Raw genomic sequence first — 11795 nt, forward strand, 5'->3', positions numbered from 1 at the left:
ACATTGTTTAATAGAAATTTTATAGCAGGAAAAACACAAAAAAGTTTAAATCAGTGGTTTCAAATATATGATCACCAGCAAGGGGGACCTTGAATAGTGGTATGGATCCCGACCTGAGGGTCATCTAGGGTGAAATTTAAGAACAATGCCTGTTTACTCTTCTAGATATACCTGAAAGCCCAATGAGGTCAGTTAGGATGAGAGCTAAAATGAAACATGTAATTGATCCCCTAGATAATCTTGTAACTGTGGCTGAATGACCGATAAAAGAAGCCTTTACTGTATCTGTAGGGTGCCCTGAAAAAAGGCTGGTCCTCCGAGTGACTTCTTGGTCCTAAAGTCTTACTACCACTGGCGTAAACATAGATCCCAACTACTGACTGAAACCTCAAGGCCCTAATAATCAGTACAGCTAGTGGCTCTATACCCTCTGTACCAGTGGTTCCCAAACTGTGAGGCTAGCCCCCTGGGTTGGCCAAGAGCATTGGCTGGTTAGGGAGTGGGGTGTAAGTCTCAGCGTGAATGCTTATTTGGGAGAGATATGAGGAGAAAGACTATTTGCTTTTACTAAATACACCTGAAAGACCAGCTTGAAGGTCAAATAAAGTGAAATTTGGGATGGACATTCATTTTTTTTCCTGTCCTGATATTCTTGAAGCAATGACTGAATAACTGTCATTGCAGTATGTGTACCTTTTTATGAAGCAAGGGGGTCCCTGACCAAAAGTTAGGGGTGCTTGATGGAATAGTTAGACAACTGCTGCTCTACACTAATGTGCTAATCTGGTATCAGTGGTGTAACTTTAGGAGACCAGAACCTTTGACTGCAGGGGGCAGAGAGGAGGTTGGTGCAGTGTACACATTGTGCATCCAAGAGTTGTATGGAGGGGCAGAAAAATGATCCACAACAGTCTGGTATGCAACATAAACTTTCCTGCTAGTCTGTCTGTCCTTGCTAACAACATCTCTTATTTTTAGGATTGCTTGGTTTTTGTCTCCTCTTCTTTCTCACAAATAAATAGTAAATAAACTTACTGATCATATGACCAAAATTCCAATTCCAAAATTTATGCAAATCTCAAATTCAGACGCTGTGATTCCTGTCATTAGAACAACCATATATTAGGAACAAAACATTTGTTTAGCTTTCACTAATGACTGTAAAGAAAATGACTTCATACAAACACTGGAAAATGTGTTGAACAGGAACATTAAGCACACCTGGTTACTACATGTGTGTATTCTGTCCTGTGTTTCCTAGATCCATTCCCCATTGCTTCATGCTACTCTATAATAAGAACTATTTTCTAATGAATCCTTGTGGCATGGAGTAGTGGTTTGGGGGCTTCTCTGTGTTCCACAGCTCTAAAAAGAGGTGCAAAATTACTGAAACCAGTCTTATGTCAAATGTATTGACATTTTACTTACAGAGTAGAAGCTAACCAGGATCTCTACCATTAAAAAACATTAGATATTTAAGCTTTCATGGTCCTTTAAATACCCTGCCTGTTATTAGGTAGAAAATCTCCTAAACCATGCAAGGACTAATGCTCGTTAAGCCTTGCAATCTCACTGTAAATTGTGAATGCTGAATTATGCTCCATAATTATAATCAAGGCTTTTTTGTAACATGACATAATTAAAAAGCAAGGAAATTTGTTAAACAAATACACCCAATAACAATAGGGCAGTGATCCTGTTTCTGGGCACTGGTGCAAGCAGTTATGTAATGCCCAATGATTTCCTGTACAGGAAACTGGCATGCCTGGCATCCCCTAGAACTGACAGTACGATACTGTTCTTTGTAATGAATGCGCTAGCAACCAATATAAATGTTTCACTTTAAGCCTTTACATTGACTGGTGCCATATTGATGGGTGATTACCTCCCTTTAACTAGGAACACACTTACAGGTGACAATATACTATACAAGGAAATGCGAGTTAAGATGTATCCTAGGAGCAAATCTTGCTGCTGTTTCTTGGTAAAGATAGAGATAACATGAATAGGCTACCTCATATTTTTGCACCCATCACTAAAGAAAAAGATGTCAATGACTATGAAAAAGGGCTTATTGCTAATGTCTGTTTAGCTGGAGCCACATAGGTGGAAATTGGTCATTTTGGGGACACTTTATGAGTAGCAGTTGCTAAGGTGTTAATGGCATGGAACTCATAGGAAAGGTACTGTATAATCCAAAAGAAAGCATCAATGAAATTACAAAATCTATTTAAATAATCAGTTTTATATACAGTATATAGGAAAGATTACAATCATTGAACATAGTTTAAGTGTCCTACAGTGACAACCCTGAGGGCCACTTTCTGTAGTTTGCACCAGAATTCATTTTAACTCAGCTACTGAATTGGTCTGTAAACCCTCCCAGATTTACCTGGTACACAGGCAGTTTTAAGGAATGGCCTCTGATTTAACAGGAGCACTCACACCATTAAAACTATTTTGAAGGGTCGACATCTGCATCATTCAAATTCAAGCCATATGAATACTCATACTTACAGTATGGCCACCCCATTCACCAAGATCAGCATGATGGAGTGATATTATTGTGCTTGCATGGCAATAAAATCATAGATCACATCATACTGTGAGGAGTGTATTTTTGCCTGAGGGCTTTATATTTGCCTGACCTGCCTGTCCCTAAGTACCTGCATCCTCCTGAGTCCCTGTTTCCAGAAACCGATGGCCTTGCAGCTCTGACATTTAATGCATGAATTATTAGTACCACATTTTAGCCAAAACCTATAGGGCTCCTCATAGTATGTGCTTCATATACAGTATTATAAATGATTAGTGGTTCACCTTTGAATTAACCTTTATGTGTACACATTTATATTCTAAGACTAATAGCAGCTGGTTTTCATTTTTGTTCAGCAGCTGTTGCTAGGGCCCAGTTTACTCTAGCAACCAGGCAGTGGTTTAAATGAGTCTGGAAGATGAAGAGGAGAAGGTCTGCATAGAAAGATAAGGAATAAAAAATAACAATAACAGTAAAAGTGTAGCCTTACAGAGCAATAGTTTTTGTCTTCCAACTGAAAATTGAAGAACAGCATATTATATAAAGAAATAGAGAAAAAATCTAAACAGCCTGCTGATGTTTATCCTATGATATTTGTTATTCCCATTGCATGCTAGGATAAATGGTGTCCCCGTTGCATGCTAGGATGATTGGTGTGCCCATTGCATGCTAGGACGATTGGTGTGCCCATTGCATGCTAGGATGATTGGTGTGCCCATTGCATGCTAGGATGATTGGTGTGCCCATTGCATGCTAGGATGATTGGTGTGCCCATTGCATGCTAGGATGATTGGTGTGCCCATTGCATGCTAGGATGATTGGTGTGCCCATTGCATGCTAGGATGATTGGTGTGCCCATTGCATGCTAGGACGATTGGTGTGCCCATTGCATGCTAGGACGATTGGTGTGCCCATTGCATGCTAGGACGATTGGTGTGCCCATTGCATGCTAGGATGATTGGTGTGCCCATTGCATGCTAGGATGATTGGTGTGCCCATTGTATGCTAGGATGATTGGTGCGCCCATTGCATGCTAGGATGATTGGTGCACCCATTGCATGCTAGGATGATTGGTGTGCCCATTGCATGCTAGGATGATTGGTGTGCCTTGCACAATATGCCCATTGCATGCAGGTTACTGTAGTTTTGCATCAGCCTGTACTGCTGGGCTGAAGTTAAAGGAAAACAACATTATCTAAGTAAGCATCTTGCTGAAAACATTAAGAAAGCAAGTTGTTTTTTTTTTAACTACAAAAGCATAGAACTGTGCAAAATTAGTGCAAGTATGCCAACTGTGCTTTGAAAATCCAGCAATGACTGGGAAAAAAGTTGTCCCCTGGTGTGTCAAAAATAGTTGTCGAATTTGGTGAAAAAAACTCTGGTAACTCTGATGTGTATACTCCCTGTCTTTGTTTACTATTGCAACAGGAAGGGGGGCACTGCTGCCATGAGATGAGCTGAGAAACTCGCCTCAGGTGGCAGCCCCCTGCTGGTTACCAGGGCAGCAAAAGCTGCTGCTTTCAGCTGTTATATGGTGCTTTCTGCACTAGCAATGCAGCCCCTCAGACCCTCTCTGACATGAAAAAACGAAGTGCGGGGGGAGCAGGGGGGTGGGAATGGCATCAACTTGGCCTCTTCAGGTGTTGGGTTAGGGCAGGAAACCTTAGGCAAGTTAGGGAGTGCCACCTACCTGTAACTAGGGTTCCCATGCTACCGCACTTTGACCAGCCTAGTCGGTGAATCACGAGCTAGGGTTGGGACCAGTATTACAGTGGCCCTAGAAAAGCTACATCCCATGCAAACCAGGCAGGGAGTTGTAGTGCAACAACAGATGGACTGAACATACCCAACATGCTTCAGGCAAAAGCTAAAGTTGTGCTCACCATATTAAACCATTAAGCATTGGTTCACATGCCCGCAAAATTCAAACAAAGACAAGAAATCATCTGTACTTAGTAATATCAATTTATATTGTGCATGCAGCTTTTAAAGAAATGTTTTCCCCTTTCTACAAAACAGGGATTGTTTCTCCATTTATTGCAATATATTCAAGCTGGCCAACTGCATTCTACTGGGATTCTACTATTTTATTATAGATTTTTCACAGGGACTTAGTTTGACCTGCAACTTGCTTTTTAAGGTTAAATCTCCAAAATGATTGCCCATTTACTGAATGCCACAGGCAGCGTCATCATATGAGATAGAGGGAGTACTGCAGTTCAGCATGTGTTAATATTCTTTTCTTTCATACTCAGCTATAGTTTATTTCTCTATGCAGTGCAGTTTATGCATGTGCTTCTGATTCAAGCAAGGATTATAGTTAGTCACCTTATTTAACTTGTTAAGGAGCTGAAACAGAAACTAGGAAACAGAAAGTGCATGTTGTTTTTGTGCTCATTACAAACCTTACAGGACCAGTTCCGAAGTAACCTACTGAAGCTTCCTATGCACTGTATATCTTCTTTCATAGCCATGATGTAAATAATAGTTAACAAACATCCATGAGGTTGCTGATAACTGCCATTCTGATCTCCAGGAGAAAATGAAGAAGGAAAGCCATTCCAACATGCTTCATTCCTGACTCCAAACAAGATCTAGAGATGTCATCATGGACCAGAATTCTACTATAACTAGTTCCGTCACATCTAACTTCTTGTTCATTTCTTTCTATAGGACTAATTTATGACCAAAAAATGAACAAATGCATTATGCAAATTTACACTATTTATTAAATTTACTGGCACCCAAACTCCTTGCACTTCATCATTGTTGTTCTCTGCACTGCTGCATCCATCCAGCCTCCTGTTTTGTACTACGTGCAAGTCTGCCCATTGGTACTGGGGATCACTGAATCTTGAAGGTCGCAGAAGCTCCAGGGTTATCACAGTGGACTGTGTTAATAGACAAATAGCACTTGTGCCTATAGAATTATGCTCAGATGATATGTTGACATGAAATAATGATGGTTGTGTACGATCTGAAGCACTGGACACAATAGTACTAGACGCACCTCCCCTTCATGGTCCCAATTATGCTGGAAATAAGGGTAAAAACACCGCACTCTGGGTAAAAACATTGTGATAGGTTTTACCAATTACAGCATGACACACAAACATACACACCTTTATTGGAAGTAAGAAGCTTATAAATGAACCTGCTCTCAAAGATATAGAAGACATAAGGTAACCAGGGAAAGATCCGCACGAATGTGCTAGTTATAGACCAATCTCACTTATCAATATAGACCAAAAATTTTTTGCCAAACTCATAGCAAATAGAATAAAAATATACTTACCAACCTTAACACATCCTGACCAATCCGGATTCATACCTGGAAGAGTAGGGAAAAACAATACTATTAGAACACTTAATATAATAAAAGTCATGAAAATTAGAAAAAAGGAAGCCCTAATCATATCAATGGACGCTGAAAAAGCATTTGATAGGATTGACTGGTTATTTATGGAGAACGTATTATATGCAATGGGGTTCGGGAACATTCTAATTGAGAAAATAATGTCACTATATCAAAACCCAAACGCCAAAATAAGAATCAATGGCTCACTATCAGACAAATTCCTAATCAGAAACGGTACCAGACAAGGATGCCCATTATCCCCCCTTTTGTTTGTCTTAACGATAGAAACATTATTATTAGCAATTAGACAAAATAAAAACATTAAAGGAATCAATATTTCTAACACGGAACATAAAGTCTCAGCATTCGCTGATGATCTTCTGTTCTATATAACCCAACCATATGTTACCTTACCCAACTTAATGGATCTTATAAACACATTTAGTCAATTATCTAACTTCAAAATCAACTATAATAAATCGGAAATCCTAAACATCACCATACCTCAATATAAAGCGCAAAATCTTAAAAAAAACTTTTCATTTAAATGGGCCAAAGACACAATCAAATACCTGGGGATATATTTAACCCAGAACGAAAAACTTTTATATCCCAAGAATTATGCACCAGTATTTGAAATGATAGATAAAGATACACAAAAGTGTTCAAACATCTGTATATCATGGATAGGGCAAATTAACATAGTAAAAATGCTAATTCTCCCTAAAATCCTCTATATCTTACAATGTATACCGATACACATCCCAGGTATATTTTTTACTAAAATTAAAACAAAACTTTCAAAATTTATATGGAAAAATTCCAAACCCAGAATAGCATACGAAACGCTTACAAGACCAAAAGAAACAGGGGGACTGGGTCTTCCATGTTTATTTACATATTATAACGCAATTCACCTATCAAGAATTGCTATATGGCAAACTGAGAAGTACCCAAGCCCAAGCTGCAATGCAGAAAAAGGAGAGAGTATCAAATCACTCTCTACACTGATTTGGTCAGAGAAACTACAAAATACAAAAATTAACAAATCCGAAATAACAGTATATCCAACTATCAAACAATGGTTTAAACTAAATAAAGAATACAAATTAGCCCCTTACCCCTCTCCACTAATTCCATTATTAAACAACTTAGAGTTTATAGTAGGCATAGAAAATAAATCACTCAAAACTTGGACAGAAAATAAAAAACAAACTGTTAGAATAAATGATTTTCTAGAAAAAAAACAAATGTCAACAACAGAAAAGTTAAGTTTTATATCTGAAGAAAAATCCAACCTCCCAATTCACCTTTTCGAACAAATAAAAGAGTATATCAATACACTACAAATAACAAAGTTAGAAAGAAAACTTACCTGGTTTGAAACTCTGATCAACAAGAATACTTATATCCCAAGGCCTCTGTCATTTTTCTACAAAAAACTGATAGCAAAACATGACATCAAACCACCATTTGCTGAAAAATGGGAAAAAGATCTTAATATCAATTTAACCCCAGAAAACTGGGAAAACATATGCCAAAACAATTCCAAAATATTCACCTCAACGAAGTTACAAGAATTCAACTATAAACTACTTTCAAGGTGGTATATGACCCCAGTTAAACTAAAAAAAATGTTTGATATAACTGACATGTGTTGGAGATGCAACTCTGAAATAGGAACCTACGAACACCTATGGTACAAATGTAAAAAATTAGAACAATATTGGGAACATATTCAAAATATTATTGAGAAATTCTTCCCCAAAGAACTAGAATTTAATTCTACATCAATACTTTTACTATATGATTCTAAAAAAAACGATATAATCTCCAATGCTCTGATTAAATACATTATCACGACAGCTAAAGCAATCATCCCAAGAAAATGGAAAGACACAGAACCACCGACAACAGCTGAATGGATTCACCTACTAGAAGACTCTAAAAACATGGAAGAATCTATAGCATACAAACGTGGAAATGTATTTAAACACTTTCAAAATTGGAGATTATGGTCTGAATACACAGAATCTAAACAGGGAATATAAAATACCTATATATATGAGTTGCAACTCCAACGATGTAAATACTATAACAGAATTACAATGTTATTTGCATGTTTATCACATAAAGAACATCTTGTTTAAACCAGAGCAATATATTGTCATTTACTGAAAATTGTCTCTAAATTAAGTTTGAATAACACAATAGCAAGATATTGTAAAACAATAATGCCTTGTCATGTTACTTGTATCCTGTTTTAACCTACCCTTATCCTATTTCCCCTCCCCCTCTTCATTCTGTACCCCAAAACCTGAAAACTAATAAAAAGTTAATTGAAAAAAAAAGAAGACATAAGGTGGCCATATCTGCCCATGCATGGGCTCCTCAGGCAGGCATGTTGAGTCAATAAGTGAAAATGGGGCAGATGTCAATCTGCCCAGTTTAAAAATCCCTTCAGGGGGAGGAGCTCATTGGCATGTTGATTTGGTCCTCAGCCTGACGGTCTGCATCCTGTCAATGTGATTCAACCTCAAGGTGGGAATATCGTTGAAAGATCTGCTTGTTTGGCAACCTCACCAAATAAGCGGATCTACCACATGTATGACCACCTTATGCCTGAGTAGAAGTGTTTTAAATTTTGCAAAACATTGATTTCCTAACCTGAAGAAATGGGTAAGTATCACTCACCTACTCAAAAGGTTTCAGACTAGAGTAATAAGTAGTGACCCCATTTCTTGGAAATAGATGGAAAGATTTATTTAATGTATGAATATTTTATAAAGCTCTTTACAAATAGAAAATAGATATAGACTAAGCACAATAAATATACAATTAGTAGGAACACAGTCCCATACTAATAAGCAGTCACAGTTACAATGGTGCTGCTAGAGAAAAGCTGTGCTCTTTCATAACACCATTACAAATGGAATACACACTGTGCTGATTCATCGCACGGTTGTCTGAATAGGGAGAACTGCATTATAGAGATGCTGCAGTAAACAATCTATGCTGATCTATAAGGAATTTTAAGTCATAAAAGTAATGCAAACCCACTGGGTGATGGGGAAAAGAATCAGCAATGAACCATGGAATCTGTCAGGGAGGGGAAAGTAATGCTGATTCATGACTTGTTGTTAAAGGACCTTGCAGGACAGCACTTATCTGATCTGGTTGGGGGGTTTTACTCATACTAGGATGTGGTGGGAATATGGTCTCTTTTAAACAGAAAGGGAGAGTGAAGCGGGCTACACAGCACCCAGCAAATATATCTAAAAAATATTGCAACATTGTTTTCCTCATGAAATTCCATTATTATGTCAGTCTGTTCATGGCCTGTAGGGGGGTTCAGCAGCAGCAGCTGTAGGGGGCTCAGAAAGTGCATCCCTGCATAATACCCTATGCAACCATATATGTACTTTTCCACTGGCTTGGCAAGGGCCCCTTATCTCATCCAATCCTTCCTAATGACTCACAAATTCTACAAATCTCTAATTTCATTACTGGAAATTAGATGAAATAATTGGACTTTGCATAGATTATAATTATCTTGTTGGCAGCCTTATCTTATGTATTGCTTTTAAAGGAGAAGGAAAGGCTTAAGCTGGCCATACACGTGGCGATCTAACGATGTTTCGTGCGACCATCGGTCGCACGAAACATCGTCAGATCCGCCACACACAGTCAGGGCTGAAACAGCAGATAAGGAGGTAGAAACAATAGGATTTCTACCTCCTTCTGCCGATTCAGCCCCGACGGCAGATTTTGGTCAGGCGCTTCTATGGCGCCCGATCAAAATTTTCTAACCTGGCCGATCGGCGAGTCGTCCGATATCAGCAGCTTCCTGCGATATCGGTCGACTCGCCCACATGCCATACACGCACCGAATATCGTACGAAACGAGGTTTCGTACGATAGTATCAGTGCGTGTATGGCCAGCTTAAGTCACTTGGGGGTGCCAAAATGTTAGGTAATTGCTTACCTTTTACCCCGGCTTTTCACTCTACTGCACATGCGCAAGTGCGCAAAGACGGCAAAAGGATAAGGAGACGCTCACAGGTACACCGGGCTTGCGCGGTTTTCTCCTAACAGGAACACCAGCCCGGGGTAAAAGGTAAGCGATTAAAGTCACTTGGGGGTGCCTAACATTTTGGCACCCCCAAGTGACTTAGCCTTTCCTTCTCCTTTAAAGGGGACCTTTAACAACCAATACCTCAACAGCCATTTTGCTCTCCCTTACATTATTATATTATTCTCTTACCGTCCCAATAGCTTGTGTTTCTAACAGCATTATAGCCTGTAGGTTTGTCAGTGTTTTATCATTGCTGCTTCTGTTCCAAGTAAACAGCCACAATGCTGTGTTTTTCCCAAATTCCAGTGTAACTGTCGCCATTCTCTAAATAACATACACTTTTACCTGCATGAAACTTACCAATATAAAAACAAATTAGCATTGCAGAACCAGAACATTTGCTTTGTGCGTGATTGAGGCACTGACACTGGCAGTCACTGCCAATACTGACTTATTGCAGCAGTCACATGTAAAGTAGGCACTCTTGTATAAATAAATAAATTGCATGGGTGCAGAACCATATCAAGCAGGAATCCAGTAGTTCAAATGAGCCACACTCACAGGTCTTATGCAAACAAAGAATGTTTATTCAAAAAAGAAACTTACGTTTCGGCTGCTCCCACAGCCTTTGCAGCAGAGGGTACATGTGCTACAGACTGTCTGTGTGAAACTATCTCTTGTATTACTGCCATACAACTGTGCATTGGCCCCACTGTCACTCTACAGCTCTGAGTCTCATGGGTCTGACTGCTTTCTGGCATTCATGGCTGCCATGGTCACTGTAACTACAGGATAATCAGAGATAGTGTCTGTGTGGATAAGTGCGCTGCAGTGCAGTATGTGCTCATATACAGCAGTGACTGTATACAGAAGGGAATGTTCCTTTGCCCACACAGTAGATAAGTATAGGTGACATTAGTCAGTATTTTGCTTTAGGGCTTGTTAAAATATGACTTGTTCCACTAAAAAGAAATAGTTGGGTAAAAAAGACACTTTTTGCTCCTCATGTAACTTGGTGGAGCTTGTTTTTCGCAAGGGAACTTTTTAACATATTTGGACGAGCACATGGTAAAAATGTTGGGAATAGGTAAGTGTGGCAGCTGCAGTCCGCTTTATATTTTACATATACAATCTGTTAATTTATACAATGTGTAATATAGTGTAACTTTCTTATTTCAGTTAGGTCTATAGCAGTGGTTCTCAGCCTCCCTAATGCCGCGACCCTTTAATACAGTTCCTCATGTTGTGGTGACCCCCCAACCATAAAATTATCCCTAAAACCATCAGAAATATGTGTTTTCCGATGGTCTAAGGCGACCCCTGTGAAATGGTCATTCGACCTCCAAAGGTGTCCCAACCCACAGGTTGAGAAGCGCTGGTCTATATATATATATATTAACAGCTCTCCAGGCTGTAGCGGTGCAAATGGAGGGCTGACTTGCATGGACCTTGTCATTTGCTGCTGGTGCCTTAACCCTCTATCCGGAATGGCACCCGTAAAGCAGGACACAGTGCTGCTAGGTACCAGGAAACACTCCCTTCTTATGGGCCCAATAAGCACCTATTTTTTATGACCAAACTTAAAAATCATTTAGTAAACTAACTTTTTCCAACAGTTTCATATTTTCACATAAAAACCCATGGATTTGTGTGTGAGTGACAGCAGCACTGCCCTACTGAATGAGATACCAGAGAGTGACATGTGGGATAAGGGGCAGCGTAGGGAGAGCAATGAAAGTTTGGGCTCAGCAGATTCGTGAGAGAAATGAGAGGCCGAGTCCCGGCACCTCGCTGCCCCCGGGGATTAGCTGCTGGAGCCGCCGCTG

This window comes from Xenopus tropicalis, chromosome 2, assembly GCF_000004195.4.
Source record: "Xenopus tropicalis strain Nigerian chromosome 2, UCB_Xtro_10.0, whole genome shotgun sequence".
In the NCBI taxonomy this organism is placed as follows: domain Eukaryota; kingdom Metazoa; phylum Chordata; class Amphibia; order Anura; family Pipidae; genus Xenopus; species Xenopus tropicalis.